At 50.6% G+C, this 14971-nt stretch overlaps 2 long non-coding RNA genes across 2 annotated transcripts; both read left to right on the top strand.

Moving 5' to 3' along the window:
- Positions 1-3457: 3457 nt before the first annotated feature.
- Positions 3458-5654, top strand: LOC115599163. The gene is made up of 3 exons (XR_003988180.1): positions 3458-3717; positions 5118-5435; positions 5586-5654. It is a non-coding gene; the product is annotated as an uncharacterized LOC115599163 (long non-coding RNA).
- Positions 5655-6630: 976 nt separating this feature from the next.
- LOC115599162 lies at positions 6631-9247 on the top strand. The gene is made up of 3 exons (XR_003988179.1): positions 6631-6826; positions 8028-8152; positions 8914-9247. It is a non-coding gene; the product is annotated as an uncharacterized LOC115599162 (long non-coding RNA).
- Positions 9248-14971: the final 5724 nt, after the last annotated feature.

The raw sequence follows: 14971 nt of genomic DNA, 5'->3' as shown, positions 1-14971 counted from the left end.
GTGCCTCCTCTGCTGTGTGGCAGGAATCTCCTGTCATTTCTTGCCAAGAGGAATGAGAAGAATTGAGTGCCTGGCTGGAATCTGCTCTCCAGTGGTTACACCTGCTGAGCCAAGGGCTGCTGCCTTGCTTGCCCTGCAGCCTGGCTGAGCTGCACTGGTGCAGAGCTGACCTCAGGTCTTGGGTCCTTCCCTGCCTGTGCTGTGAGGCACCAGTACTGCAGGCAGCTCTTTGTTACTCCCAGGTACTCATGGCTGCTGCGGGGTTAAAGCTGGTGGTGTTGGCAGCAGCAAGCAAGCTCCTGCACATCCCTCTGCTACAGTGCAAGTTGTGAACAGGGCTGTTCACCTGTGGAGCTAATGAGCAGTAGCTGGATGAGAGATGGAAAATTAAGGCTGTGTAACCTGCAAGGCAGGGAAGGGTTCTGCCCCACAGTGCTCTGTCACTTCATAGGCCACTTGTGGCATCTTTTACATTCCCTTGGGTTCTCCAGTCAGTAGTGGTGCTTGTGCGGATGGGGGAGATGTGTTTGTGTAAAGGCTTGGAAAATGTCTGTGAGAAGATGAGATTATCAGGCTGTCATCTGTACAAATGTACCTGCACATTGTTTTCCTGTTTTCCAGGCTCCTGGACAAGTGCCACTACAACCAACAATTTTCCTGTCCTTTGTTCCTTTGCTTTTACAAGTATCATTAAACCCAACCCTCCCTCCCAGCAGCAGCGGAATGTGGATGCCAGTATTTGGGATTTTCTCCTTGCCCTAGTGGTGAGGGCTTTCAGCTCCCATGTCTCCTGCCTTTGGGAGCCATCACTTGTGTCCCCTGTGCCTGTGACAGCGATGTCCCACAGCATGGGGACAGAACTGGCCAGGCCCAGGGATGTGGGGTGGAGCCTTGACTGCTGCCCGGCTGCACTGCAGATGGTGAAGTCTAGTGCTGTTATGTCCCTGTTTAGGAGCACTGGAGTTCTTCACAAATCTGAGAGGAAACAAAAGGTGCTCTTCTAAAGTAAAATGCCATTCACAAGTTCTGTAATATATATTCTGTTTGAACTTACTTTAAAAAGTGACCTCTAAGCCTTTAGTTTACTCGCTTTGATGCTAGATACAATTTTCTCCAATAAATCTCATTTTAGCTGTTTCTCTAAATTAAGTAAATTCTCTACCTACAGGGCTTCTAACCAGCAATCATATCTTCCAGAGATTTTGTAGCTGTTTGGCAGAAGCGTGGTGTGTGGCTCTGTGAATCATTCACCAGCTCTGAGCTCAGCTTTGATGAACCCTGACATCCTGCTATGTCTGCTGTGGTTTTTCCAGCTCAGATCCATCTTCCCAGGGAATGTGGTTTGCCCTGGCTGTGTGGGAAGTGTTTAGTATTATCTCCTAACTACATGCAGATGTTCCTCTTTAACTAATTTTAAATTGTTAAAAAATTGTGATCAATAATGTAGCTGTGCTCCTTATAAACATGATCTTGTCGATCAGGCTGTTTCACATAAGGGTGGAATTGTGTGTGGCTGGAAAGACAGAGACTACAGCTCCTCTGTTCCCTGTACCTACCAAGGCCAGTGCTGCCGGAGTGATCTGGGACACTGACCTTGGGAAGGTGCTCCAGGGGTGATCCTGCTGCAGCCCAGATCAGATCAGAGACAAGGGGCTTGTGCAAGGGCACCCGGAGAGGCTGAGGAGGGTGCGGACCACCTGCCAGGGCTTCCCAGATTCACACTCCATGAGCTCGATGGGTTCCTCTTAGCTGTTTTTTTATTTAAGTGCCTTTGAAATGTGCACAGAAGATCCCTCCATCACAAAGCATCCCGGTGGGCCGGTGCCTGGGGATCCAGGTGCGGCAGGCAGGGCTCTGCGTGGAGCGGTGACGGGGTGTGGGGGGACTGAGCCTCCCCGCAGGGCTCTGCCCGCTCCTGCCGGGGTGGCACGGGGGATGCTGGGACAGACTGGGGTGCTGCTCCCCCCGGCTGCTGAATTGCCGGATTTTTTCTTTTGGCTTAGGCTGGAAATGGGGAGGTGAAGAGCTAAGGAACCGGCCCGTAAAGGCACCGCAGCCCCTCCTGGAGACGTAGCACATCCAACTGCAAAGCGCTGCTTCGGATTGTCCCTTCCGCAGAGTCACACCGAGAGCCAGCGGCTCCGGAGCCCCTCGGGTGCGGGAGGACCTGCGGGCTCCTTCCCACAGCCCTCCCGGAGACCACGAGCAGAGACTGACGGCGGGACAGAGGGACGGAAGGACGGAGGGTTGGAGACAGCTGCGGGCTGAGCGTTCGCCCTGCCCTGGCAGAGGCCGGGCGGGACGGGCACAATGGTGGCAGCTGGTGCGTGGCGGGGACCCGCAGGACACGGCTCCAGGGCTGTCCCCTCACAGCGGGTGCCCAGCGCCTCCCGGACATCGTCCTTCCATCAACACAGATGCCTTTTAAAACCTGTTTCAGGATCCCGGGCTCTGTAAGGCAGGGGTGGACGTGTCTGTCCAGCAGCCGGGAACTCGAGAGGGGCGGTGGTCTGCAGCATCCCACCCCCCCCGCTGCCAGTGCAGGGCCCTACCGGGCTCCTCTGAGCACACTTGAAAACTGAGCTGATTTAATAAACTATAGGAGAGTTTTCCCAGACCACATGCTGAGCTGTATTCAAAATACATTTGTACGAACATCAATTTTTAATGCAATTTATGCCAAATGTTGTTGCAAAAAGCAGCCGTTAACATGACATTAATTCAATCACTGGAAATACAGTACGTGCTGCTAAATGAAAACATGTTATTAGTCAATTAGATTAACTGGATGTAACTCTTCCAAATGCAATGTATTATGGCCTCTACATGGTTAATTATGTTGTACAAATTACATGGCAATAAGGCTTAGCACTGGACACACACATACAATTAATACATAAGCAGAAAAAACAGCCTGCAATTCACTGCTGAACTCTGTTAAAAGTATTTGGAATATAAATACATTGTGACATAAATACATAAAGAGAGAGAATTATGCTGATATTGTAATGGGAACAGGGCAATTTCCAAAAGATCTGGCAAAGTCTTTACTGAGAGATCACAGACATTCATGGTTGCTTTCATAACTAGTTCTAATCTGCTTTTAAAAGACTATTTTGATTTTAAACAGAAATACTCCTGGTCCTGTTGAAGTCCTTTCCTGTGCAGGAATCTCTCTGCACCCACGCAAGTGATGACGGCTGCGCTGCCTCCCCCGTTGTTTGTGTTCCAGGATGAATTTGTGCCCACTCACAGGGACTTGTGTCAGAGGCTGGCACCAGGAGTGGGCTCCATGCCCAGCAGCCACGGGCACCACAACCCACCAGCAGGAAGGGTTCCCCCCTCACAGAGGGGGCTCCATGAGTGCCCACCCTGAGAGTCCCCTGGAAGCAGGAGGGTTGCTTCTGGGGAGGATGTGCTGGTAGCTTTCAAACAATCCCACAGTCTCTGGTGCCCTCTCACCATACCCCACCTGGGGTGCAGGGATGCACATCTTGGTGTCTACTGGTGGTGAGACAGAGTTTAATTTGACACAAGCAGGGGCATGGCTTGGGATGCAGCTGAGTGTGGCTTATTGGTTTCACTGGGAGCAGAGAAGGATTGGAGCAACCTCCACACCCCGGTCAGACACACACCACCGCTCTGTTGACTTAGCAGCTGCTACTGACAGGAGAACTGATAAAGCTCTTGGAGATATTCCTGTCTCATCTGTCTCGGGTAAGTCAGAGGAAGGTTGGAAACATCAGAGGAGGCAGAATGTAAAAGCAATAAAAAATTTCTGATTCTTATTGAAGGCAGAAGCTGGTCTGACATGACCGCTGGCAACAGAAAGATTTCACGTGATCAGGAGGTTGCTTACTTGAGGAACTGTTGATTGTTTAGTTGCTGCTTAAGGGACTGGGGGAAAAAAAAAACCCAAAAGCTCCTGCTGTTTGCAGGTTAATGAAAGGACTCAGGCTGCCTGGCTGCAGCCCTTGTTTACCTCCAGCCCTACCTGCACAGAGTAGCTGGAGAGATTTCTGTCTGCTTGCTCAGAAATAAAAAGAGCCCGAAAATCAATCATTTGTTTACATTGTATAACTTGTTGAAAATCAATTGGCTCCACATGTTGCAGATCTGATTGCATTTTGTTAGCGGTCACAGGGAATGGTTTTCCCTTGACATGCCTGTGTTAGTGGTTTTTCCAATGCATCAATTGTATCAAGCTTTTAGGATAATTGAGACTGAGCAACAATCCCCTTTATAAATATTAACTCTGATATGCTTGGGAAACTCTGCCTCTCTTGGATGAATTTTTAACTAGCTTTTTAATCTATCGCTTCTTGTTAGAACAGCAGGAGCATTTCTTGGTGCCTCTTTCTGTCCTGCTGGCTCTGGGAGAGCTGTCCCAGGGCTGGGGTCCTGCTCCTGCCTGACCAGGCTGGATCCACAGAACCAGGGGCTATGGCAGTGGTGGGGGCTCTGCTGGCCCAGGGACCACGGGGAGAGAGCAGCCCCAGGTTTGCCTGGGGAGCAGGAGGGGACACAGGAGCCCAGGACAAGCTGGGAGGGGAGGGAGGAGGCACTCACAGCACTCACTGCCCTGTGCCACCACCTGCACCGGGAGGGGACACACAGCCTGTCCCCTCTATCTCCATTCCTCCGCAGTCCCAGCCAGCCTGGACACCATACTGGAGGCCTGTGGGCACAGGGCCAGTGGCAAGCAGCAGCTGGTGGCCAGTGTTGGCCTGGTAGACAGACAGGGGATGTGCCATGGGCTCATCTCTCTCCAGCCAAGGCTGCAGCTGCTGTGCAGCAGTGGGGCCCTTGTGGTCTTCCCTTTCCATCAGCATTTGTCTGGCTGGTCCTGCAAGGCAAGCTGGTCAGAGTCCAACAGCTCTGGCCTGTCTCAATTAAACCTCCTTTTCCCTCCACAATCAGATGTTTCCTTCTTTAATATCATCTGAAAGTCTGTCAAATTGTGTGCATTCTTGTGAAACCTCTATGCAGAAAGAGACAAAAAGAACCAGGCTGTTAAAATGAAAGCCCTACTTTACATTTCAAATGCTTTAACAGATTTTTCTCTCCTTTTTTTCTTGGGACTTTAATAAAAGCTTTTTTGTTTGTTTTTTTAATAGTGATTGCTTGCCCATGGAGGTGCCTATGAGGATGACGAGCAGAGCACATCCAGAGAATGCACAGTTCTTGCCCCGAGCTGGGCTCTGCTACCTGTTCTGGTGCTGGCTCATTCCCCCAAGTACTGCCAGGAATCCAGAGGGGAATTCCACCACAGCCTGGCAGGGCTGCCAGCACCTGCCTCATGGCACTTCGGAAGTGTACCTAGGGAGGAGCCTCTTCCCAGCACCAGCAGTTTTTATCCAATAAGTATGCAAATCTCAGCATATTCCCGACGTTTCCTTCAGGCTCCAGAGGCTGCACGTGGCCTCGGAGGCTGGGTAAGCGGGGGGGGGGTAAACCCTTGTGAACCATATTTTGAGCAGCATCAGGTGAAATAACTATTCTTGGGCTAAATATCTACTCAGGGAAATACTTTTCATTTAAAAAAAATTAATAATTATGTGTTGTGCCATGAATGTTATTAAAAGATTCTACTGGTCAGTGGAAATGCGGCTTACTCTGAAGAGGATGCAGAAAGTGAAGTATCAGAAATACAGGTAATGTTCTTGCAAGAAATTCTTGATGGAACAACAGCTTCAGAGCTGTCTGCTGGCTGTTCTTGGGCTGGGGGAGCTGCTGGCTTGTTGTGCCCACCAGCCTGCCCCATTTCCTGGCTACTTAGCGCTGTGTGGAGAAGGGGTGTCAGAGCCACAGACAAGGTGCAGGAGAAGTCTGGAACTGACACAGATGCTGACGTGTGCCTGAACCCAGCACACGCTGCAGCAGGGGCTGGGATACCTCCGGCTGTTGCCCAACCTGCTGCTAAAGTCTGGGGCACTAAGCAGACCTGATGGAAGTGTGTTTATTTAAATTGCCAGGATAAATTAACTTTTAAAGTCACAGTGAAAAAAAAGTCTTACAAGTCTGTGCTGCAACTCTGGGGCATGAATATTCAGGCACATGCACTCATTGAATTAGTTTGTTGCAAACGTATTTGGAGGCAGCTGTTCATTTAATAATCAAGGATAATCACAGAAATAGATGACCGGTTACCCCATCTGAATTGCATGGTTAAAATTATAATTTTATAACTATCTCAGCAATTAGATTTAATAGCTATGAAAATCCAGCAAAACCCAGTTGAGGCAAAGCTGTTACTCTTAATGCTGAAAAGCCAAGGTCAAATTTGGGCTGCCCCAGGTCCAACCAGCAGCAGTGTCTCAGGTGTCTGGGTCATTTCTGACACTGCCCGAGGTGCAGAGGGGAGACCTGTGGGCCAAAGACTCTGATGCTAAAACCAGTCCAGGCAGGGGTTAATTTTCTTGGCATTTCCTGTCTTCATTACAACATTTGTCCCAAGAACAGATTAATTCCTCTCATTTTTTTCTGCTTTTCCAGCCTTTTGTCACAGGAATGCGTTCCACAGAACTGTTATGTTTGATACTTGCTCTGAGTTATAGCTGTGCCGTATGCTGTAAAAGTTTGACTCTCTCAACATTGTACATTTTGGTTCTACCCCTGCAGGCTATAAACAACCCAAATTACCTCTTTCTTTGGCTTCCAAGAGGACTAATCCCCTGTCTAGTGCTTTATCAGTCAGTTGAGAAAGACTGAGACCAACCTGCCAATCCAAACAGAATATATTGAAAAAATCATATTACCACACTGCAGAACCTCGCCGTAATTCACCCAGCAGCTCAGCTGACGCCCTTGATGAGACCAGCAGCAGGTACACCCTCCCTCCACCAACCTTCCTCCACCCATCCATCTTCTCCCTCCCCTGCAGAGAGCCAGGGAAGCTCTGCCACCCCCTCCTCACCCCGTCCTGGTCAGGTCTCACTGAGTGGGTTGGGGGCACTTCCTGCGTCTCCCCCTGATGCCTTCCAGCAGCCGCCCAGCTCACAGGTGGCGGTGCCTCCTGCCCAGTAGCTTTGCTCAGCCTGTCCTTGCTGTCCTTGCCCGAGGAGCAGACACCCCCCCCCCCCCATCCCCCAAATGTGCAGGGCAGGCTGACCCTGCTGTGCTTCTGCCAAAAACACCCCACAGTATCCCCAACACCCCCCGGGCTGCTGTTCTGCTGGGGAGAGGAGCTGCCCCTGCCTGGGAAGGGGGCTCCTGGGAAAGGGAATCCGGAATTCACCGGAGTGGCAGATGGAGGGGCTGCGCTGGCCCCTGCAGTGCCCTCCAGCCGGCGGCAAGTGGCTCCTCGGCTCAGCTGAAACGCCTCTCAAGCACCGGGGCCAAGGCGGGTTGCTCCAAGGTTTAACGCTTTATTAGAAAATGAGAGGTTAGAGCATGTTCCAGAGGAGAAAGAAATTTATTGTTGCCCTGGCCCTGCAGCAAAGCAAAACTCAAATAACCCATGTGCGGGAAGGGCTATAAATCCCCCAATGGCAATCACACTGCTAAAAGGATGGCGACAGCCACAGCAGAGTTTGGCCAGTTAATATTTCTCAAATCTGAGTGAGAAAAATAGCAATATTTAAAATTATGTCTGCTGAATTATGCAAGGGGAAAAAAAAACAAGCTGTGAGCCCTTCTGGATGCCAGGCTGCAGAAGGAGCTGGGCTGCAGAGGGTTCCTAGGCACGGAATCCTCTGCTCCTTTGTGAGCAGGAGAGCGCCATGAGGAGGGACCCCGGGAGGGGGCAAATTCCCCAGCAGACACCTGGCAGGTGGCTGGTGCTCCGGAGGGGTGGCAGCAGGCGGTGTCATCCTGCAGTCCCCTGGTTTCTCCTTCGTCGGACGGATCCCTGCAGCCCTCGTCCTGCTCAGGACAGACACAAAGCAGCACCAGCTCTGTCTGGTACCTCTGCAGCAGGATGGAGAGGGTCAGCACTAGGATGATATTAGGGAGCTCTAGTGCTCTGTTTTTATTTTTTAAACAGGAAATTTGAATGGGAAAATTTTACTTCTAGTTTTTATTTCCAGGCAGTTGTTGTTCCAAAGTCATACCTGTCCACAGATTGAAAGTCCTTGGCTGACAGTCCTGGGAATGGCAGGAATCATGTGGCAAAAGAAGCATTTCAGCTTGATAGACCCTATAAATTTCCAAGGTATGTTTTTGTTTTATGCTCCGGGCAAAGGGAGCAGACACCATCAATCCTCCCTCCCTCCCCGATGGCCGACCCTGAACTGCTCAGGCGTGGGCAGGCTAGGCAGCATCTGTCTGTGACACCCTGATGGGGATAGAGGTCAGGGAAGATCCTGGGCTGTTCTGGTTTGACAGGTTTGCCTTTAAAAAATCATTTTCTGTGCGCAGAAAATGCAAGGTACTGAGGGCATGCCAGGAGGTGAGGACATCTGAAATAACCCCTGTTAGGTTCAGAAACACTCCAGCATGAGTGTCACCGTGGGCTGCCCCAGCACAGCCACCCAGCTCTGCCTGCAGCCACACAATTCATGAGCTTTCACATCTCTGTCATTACCCTGTTAATCCAGCACCTTGCTCCAGCCTCGCACCACAGTGAGGATTTATGGTTCTTACAGACCAATTTCTTTATCCCGGGGGGAAAATCAGCATCTTGTTATGGATAAAATGACAATAAATGAAACAGCCCTTAATGTACGATCTTGCCACACAGTGGCACTCAAACAAATTCTCATTAATAGCTTGTTACTGTCACCTCCCATGCAGGGCTGAGAACTGTTCAGAGAGAAATGGCCCCTTATCCCAGGGCAGGCACTGCTGCCACATTCTGGGGACCCCAATCCCAACCCACAGCTCGGGGTGACCCCTGCCCTGCTCTGCAGGGGGGGACAGACGTCTCGGCACCCGATGCTGACACTGCCCCTCTCCATGGAATTTTTAATCCAGAGCCTTCTTTTGCAAAGGCAAAGGAAGAAGTGAGGCTGAGTTGGCCACATCTCCCAGGGACAGAGGGACAAGATTATGCTGGCCACAAGGAGCCCTGTCCAGCTCCTACTTCATCCCTTTGCTCTGCGGATGGTCCCAGCACCTGTGAATGAGCCACTTTGTTGGTCAGCAGCTTTATTTTTAGGGCATGTTAATCCCACTCATGGCAAATGAATTTGTGACTATTGCAGACATCGGTGGGATCCCTGCCGGGTTGGGGGACACGGCAGGAGGGTCCTTGAGGTCCCTGGGAGCTGGACCTGCCGGTTGACATTGGGCAGAGGGAGGGGACCAGAGCTGGAGCAGTTCCATGGTGGGTACAGCACTGGAGAGCTGTGCCAGCTGAGAGCCTCGGGATGGAGGCTGCCTTACAGAGAGGAAAAGCTGCCAGCTGGGAGATCCCTCAGGGGCATGGTGTAAAAAGCTGATTTTTCTGTTTTCTTGGAGCTCAAAGAGCCCAGAAATATTGGCTTGACATTAAACAACTTTTAAAAAGAACTTCAGCAAAGAAAAAAAGCACTGGAAGACATGAAAAAAGGCTAAGCTGTGGTGAAGGTACTTAATTTGGGCCAAAATAAAGAATGCAGTTTCTTTACTGAATTTGCATTTTTAAGAACACCAAGTGGTGTCAAATAGAAAAGGTCCAAAAGTTCTGCTTAAAATACTGTCCTTTTCAAAGCCAAATAAATTGGCAAAATCCGACCCCAGTCTTTGAGAAGTTTCTTTGTCACCAAAGTTCTTTTTTTGCCATAGCATTTTTCATATGAGGAACTTCTGTCTGGCTTCTCCTGCCTGTGTAGATCCATGCCCTGCTAGTGTGCTGGGGACTGTGCTGTCCCAAGCCCCGAAGCACCCCTCAGGCTGCTGCAGCTCCTGACCCCAATGCCAAGAGAGGGAGAGCAGCAGGAGGATGGGTGGATGGGGACAGGAGACCCCCATGCCTGTCAGACCCCAGCGAGGCTCTGTGTCACTGTGTTCTGAGCAACCAAACCCACCCCTTCTGCTCCTGGTGAATTTGTTTAAATATGTGTTTTGCTGAACATATTTTTTGCATTGCAAGTATCCATGGCAGGAATTGGTCTTCATAAACACATTTTTACAGTAATATAACCCTATAAATAAATGCTCCAGCATATCTCCCAGTGTCACTTTTATTTACTTTTTAAGTGACCTGTTATTACTGACCCCTCTGCCAGAAATGCCTAATTGAGAGGCGGCCACTGCCAAGCAGGGTGGATGTGGAAGTGCATTATGGTAAATAATTCATAACAAGTGCTGTGGCTGTTGCAGTGATATATGTAAATAGGGGAACCTTATTTTTTAACTTACAGTCTGTGTTGGTTTATTGTAGGAATTTTGAAAGGGCAAGGGCTTCATACTTTAGCACAGGGCTGAAGAGGGCTTCTCTTTCCCTGAAGTCCCATCCCCAATCATAGAATCATAGAATTGGCTGGGTTGGAAGGGACCTCAGAGATCATCGAGTCCAACCCTTGAACCACCGTTGCGGTTGCCAGACTATGGCACTGAGTGCCACATCCAGTCTCTTTTTAAATATCTCCAGGGATGGAGAATCCACTACTTCCCTGGGCAGCCCATTCCAATGCTTGATCACCCTCTCCATAAAGAAATTCTTTCTAATATCTAACCTAAACTTCCCCTGGCACAATTTAAGACCATGCCCTCTTGTCAAAAGTCATCTGGCAAAAGAGACCAACCCCCACCTGGCTCCAACCTCCTTTCTGGGAGTTGTAGAGAGCGATGAGGTCTCCCCTGAGCCGCCTCTTCTTTTAGGCTGAACAGCCTCAGCTCCCTCAGCCTCTCGTCATAGGGTCTGTGCTCGAGTCCCTTCACCAGCCTGGTTGCCCTCCTTTGGACCTGCTCCAGGACCTCGATATCCTTCCTGAGCTGAGGGGCCCAGAATTGGACACAGGACTCGAGGTGTGGTCTCACCAGGGCTGAGTACAGGGGCTGAATCACTTCCTTGGACCTGCTGGCCACGCTGCTCCTGATACAGGCCAGGATGCCATTGGCCTTCTTGGCCACCTGGGCACACTGCTGGCTCATGTTCAGCTTCCTGTCAATCCAGACTCCCAGGTCCCTTTCTGCCTAGCTGCTCTCCAGCCACTCTGTCCCCAGCCTGTAGCGCTGCATGGGGTTGTTGTGGCCAAAGTGCAGGACCCGGCACTTGGCCATGTTGAACCTTATCCCTTTGGAATCAGCCTAACTCTCCAGTCTGTCCAGGTCCCTCTGCAGAGCCCTCCTGCCTTCCAGCTGATCCACACTTCCCCCCATCTTAGTGCCATCTGCGAATTTGCTGATGGTGGACTCAATCCCCTCATCTAAATCATCAATGAAGATATTGAACAGAACTGGGCCCAACACTGATCCCTGGGGGACACCACTAGTGACCGGCTGCCAACTGGATGCAGCCCCATTCAGCACCACTCTTTGGGCCCGGCCCTCCAGCCAGTTCCTAACCCAGCACAGGGTGCTCCTGTCCAAGCGGCGGCCTGATAGTTTTTTCAGGAGAATGCTGTGGGAGACGGTGTCAAAGGCCTTGCTGAAGTCCAGGTAGACCACATCCTCAGCCTTCCCCTCATCCACCAGTCGTGTCACCTGATCATAAAAGGAGATCAGGTTGGTCAGGCATGACCTACCCTTTCTAAACCCGTGCTGGCTGGGTCTAATCCCTTGCCCATCCTGCAGGTGCTGTGTGATTGCACTGAGGATGATCTGTTCCATGACCCTGTCAGGCACTGAGGTCAGGCTGACGGGCCTGTAGTTTCCTGGGTCCTCTTTCCGGCCCTTTTTGTGAATTGGCATGACAATTTCCAATCATCTGGGATGTCCCCAGTGAGCCAGGACTGTTGGTAGATGATAGAGAGAGGCCTGGCGAGCTCTTCTGCCATCTCCCTCATCACCCTTGGGTAGATCCCATCCGGTCCCATAGACTTGTGGGGATCCAAGCATCTCAGTAGGTCACTGACTGTGTCCTTCAGGATTACAGGGGTGCTGATGGCTTCACAAGACTGACAGTGAGACAGGAAAAATCAGCTCACAGACCTCTTTCTGTGTTAGCACACTGTAAATCTATTTATTCCTGTGTTTTACCTGTGGCTTGGTGACAGTCCCTGTGGGTGCCATCTGCAGACCCAGAGAATGGAAAACTGGCACTTGGGGGGGGGGGGGGGGGTCAGCGCAGAACCTGCATGTTGGGCTCAGCAGAGCATCCTTCCCTGGGCTCTGACTGCAGAGACCTCAGACCTAAAATCCTGAGGCTGAATTTATCTCCAATGGGGAGAAGATGCCTCTTCTGCAGGGAAGGAGTTTTAAGAGAGTTGGTCTGCAGCCTGTTGAGCTATGAGAGGTTCCCAGGCTTCTCTCTGACACCCTGGTCCCTGGGGAGCACTCCTGGACTTGTGCAGTACCGAGGCTCACACATGTTACAGCTCACATCAGAAAAGTATTTCCCCTTTACTCCACCTTTTAATTCAACATCATGTTTTCTATTCCTTTGTTATAACATTGGGATGAGAGGAGCTCCCAGACTGTCTCTTCAAGACCATTTATTATTTATTCATTCTGTTTCTACCTTGTTTTTCTGTCTCTCCTTATATGAGAATTTTTCCAGTCCTTGATATTATTCTTGTCCCTCTCTAGTTCTCATCTATTCCTACAATACCCTCTAGAGATAGGGTAATCACTCCAAGAAAATTGACTTACATTCAATGGCAAAAAGCTTCATTAAAACCCAGTTAAGGTTCCCAAAGGTACTTTCTGTTCCTCAGAAATATTCAGCAAAACTCATATTTCCAACAACATGAACAGAGGAGCTTCGTTACCACCCAGGCTGCAGTGGTGGGGAGAGAGCCAGGGGGGGCTGGGGGTGGGGGGCTCAGTCTGGGGTTGGGGGGCTTGGACTGGATTTGGGGGAGCTCAGGCTCAGATTGGGGAGATCGGGCTGGGATTGGGGAGCCCCCTGCCTGTCTCAGGGGGCACAGGGAGAAGAACTGGGAACTTCTCCTCTGCTTCAGCTGTTCTTAATGGCCCCGTGGCCGCCCCAGGGGCCGCAGCTCCTGCCCATCCCGGGGGCTGCTGGTGGGTGAGCTCAGCCCATAAAAAGAGCCGTCCCAGGCCCCTTCCTGCTCGCTCCGTGGCCGGTGGTACTGGGATTTGTTCGCCAGGTGGGTGCTACTGGGGCTGGGCTGTCCCGGTACGAGGTGAGGGGGTCCCGCTCCCGGGGGAGCCGAGCAGGGGTAGCAGATCCCTGCCTTGACCCAACCAAAGCTCCGGACGGCAGCGCCCGGGTGGTGCGGGGTATGCAAGCCCTGACCCGAGGGTGCTCCAGGAGAAACAAATTCTTCTTGTGCTGTGTTAACCGAGAAGGGTGAGGCTGGAGAATTTGCCTTAAAATTACACAGAAAGTCAGCCTCTTTTTTTTCCCTGCAGCTGAGGAGTAATTACCACTTTGTAAAGCTTTTGATTTTTTTAACATTGCATATAAATACTGCTGCTCAAGAGTTCAGAGGCAGGGATTTTAAATCTAATCCACATTTAACAAGGCTATTAAAGAAAATGTTTAAGTTGCTAGAATTTAACTGATTACAATATTTAATAAATCTTACCCGAAAAAAAAAAAAAAAAAAAAAAAAAAAGCAAGAAGCCAAGATCACATGGCTTTTATATGTGCACTACTGAGAATGCTTTAATGGGAAATGGAAACCCAAAAGATGCAATAATCCTGCCAAAAAGGCCCAAATGTATTATAAAAATGTTTAAAGCTCCATTTGAGTTTTTCTAATTAACTTGATAATGACACCAGCATCCTCTCTCCATCAGTCTCCTGAAAGATCAGATGCTTCTCAAATGCTGGCAGAGCGGCAGGGAGGGTAGGAAGGGATTTCACCTTCCCTGGAAGTCAGGGTGCTGCTTTCTAAGAAATGTTGTGGCTCTGGGGCTGTGCGTAGCTGCACCATGTCCCCACCATGTCATCCGTGAGACCCCTCCGGCCCTTCCTGTGGGGGGAGGCACCGGGCAGAGGCGGCTGCCCCCGGGGGCAGTGAGAGCAGCCCCTGCACTGAGGTGTCCCTCTGGTTTTTTTGTTCGTTTTAAAAGATTTAAGTCCCTCCCAGCTTCTCTGGAAGAAGGGTGGGCAAATGAGGGCAGCTGCTTGGGCTCCGAGCAGATGCTCAGCCTGTGTTTGGGTGGGTGTCTGCCCGTGGTGCCTGTTTCTGCAGGAACAACTGGAGGGAAAGCTGTGCATGGATTCAGACTGTGCTGGTGTGATCTAGGAGCAAGGGCAGCTGAGCTTGGGGATCAACCTCTGCTGGAGCAGCCAAGTGGCTGGTGAATACCACGTCTGTGGCATCACCCGTGGTTCATGGGGTGGGGGCAAGGGGAGCCAGGTAACTGCAGGACATAGGAACAAGCCGAGTGTTAGTGAGGACTCATGTTGGAGCCCTCCCTGTAGTCAGCAATTTCTGGTCTTCGTGCTGAGGTTGTTCCAAAAAGGGGGAAAAGCGTCCCAGAGAACGAGTGAAAATCCACATTTTGAAACTGCATTCGTTGTGGCTGAGTCACCTGTGGCGTGTATCTTGCTACATCCCTATAATTGCCTTAATCATCCCAACTAGTGCCCTCCTGGAAGGAGGGGGTGAGAGTTGTTTGACAAGGCCTTTTTTCCATTGCTCCATGCCCCTTGGGCTTGTCCCTGCTGGTTAAATCCCCTGGGTTGCCCTGACAGGTGTCCTGGTGCTTTCTCTTGAGGCTGCAGTTGCTCCCCAAAGAGGCTCTGCAGCTCTTGGTGGGTGGCTTTGCTCTTCAGCCTCTTGAAAGATCAACTCCTAGTTTGTTCCTTTGTGGTTTTCCAGAGCACTGCAATTCCCTTCAGCTCTGAGCCTGAGTAGAATTGAGGATGGGCTGGACAATTTTTCCTTCTGCCTCTTCCCAGGCTTCATGGATGTGTTTTTTTTGTTTTTTTTTCCAGGTGTGGGACACTGACAGTTGTCACAGTCACTGT

The sequence above is a fragment of the Calypte anna genome, chromosome 14, assembly GCF_003957555.1.
Source record: "Calypte anna isolate BGI_N300 chromosome 14, bCalAnn1_v1.p, whole genome shotgun sequence".
Classification (NCBI taxonomy): Eukaryota; Metazoa; Chordata; class Aves; order Apodiformes; family Trochilidae; genus Calypte; species Calypte anna.
This window is presented reverse-complemented; position numbering and strand designations above follow the sequence as displayed.